At 53.7% G+C, this 1087-nt stretch overlaps 1 non-coding gene across 1 annotated transcript; it reads right to left on the bottom strand.

Moving 5' to 3' along the window:
- Nucleotides 1-337: 337 nt before the first annotated feature.
- GNI_191590 lies at nt 338-420 on the bottom strand. The gene has a single exon. It is a non-coding gene; the product is annotated as a tRNA-Ser (tRNA).
- Nucleotides 421-1087: the final 667 nt, after the last annotated feature.

Raw genomic sequence — 1087 nt, 5'->3', positions numbered from 1 at the left:
AATCAGGTTCTCTCCTCTGTTCCCAGAAATAAAATCTTAGTTGTCGTGGCGCGCGCGAACGGGATCGTCATGTCTACATCCGACGTCGGTCCTTAGTGGTCCCAGAGTTGGTATTTCACATGACACAATCAATTTGCGGTCGTTGTCGTGGTCTGGCGGCTACGATGTCTGGTTCACATGCAGATTATCCGCAGTTCGAGCCTCGGCAGTGTTCTAGTTCCTCGATATGAGGATACTCTTGAGGCACAACCACCCCCGTCCAAGTCCGGAATAACAGACCAATGAATCTTTCGCGAGTTTGTGAGCCTATGACAGTTGACAGAATTTGGACCCTTGCCAACAGCTACTGGATTTGAACCTATGCGGGCAAAGTCCAGTAGATTTCAAGTCTACCCCCCTTAACCACTCGGGCAAGCTGCCTCAAGAGTTGTTCGCTTTGGGACATACAGGATGCATTGCGTGTGGTTCGAGGGGGATCTGATTCACCCCCGAAAGCGCGTGTGGGGTTCGAACCCGGATTGAAAACTGCGTTCTAGCGAGTCAAATAAAAGTATTCATGATTTGCTTCTGTCTGGAATTGAACCCGGTCGCCTCGATGGCAACGAAACATTCTGCCACTAGATCGCAGATGCTATCGGATCGGCAGGCGTAATCAGTATCGGCAGGGATCGGAACCTAGCCTTGCCCTCCGTAGCCCGGGGTGCCGCTCCTGCCCAGGTCGCCCACCAGTGGTACGCTCGGAGTTGGAGAGGGACTCGAATCACCGTACTCTAGGTCGTCTGCAGACGTTGTGGTCGGCGCTCACCCCCTTGGCGACTTCTCTGGAAATGCTGCCTCCTCTTTGGCAGGACTTTCGAGGAAGACAACCAAGTTGATTGCACATATTAGCGAGGGTGACCACCAGCAAGGGAGCTAGCTGCTGCAGGACTCGAACCCCGGTCGTACGGGTGAGAGCCGCATGTCCTGGGCCCTGGGTGCATTTCGAGCCCATCCCCAAAAACCACTCCCGCCAGCTGTCTAAACTGGGTCAGTTGGGTCGGCCTGGAACAAGGGTATGTGGAAGCAAAAAGAATACCTTGGTGCTATT

The sequence above is a fragment of the Gregarina niphandrodes genome (genome assembly GCF_000223845.1).
Source record: "Gregarina niphandrodes unplaced genomic scaffold scaffold00085, whole genome shotgun sequence".
Taxonomy (NCBI): domain Eukaryota; phylum Apicomplexa; class Conoidasida; order Eugregarinorida; family Gregarinidae; genus Gregarina; species Gregarina niphandrodes.
The sequence above is the reverse complement of the archived record's forward strand: the minus strand, read 5'-3'. Positions and strand labels throughout refer to the sequence as shown.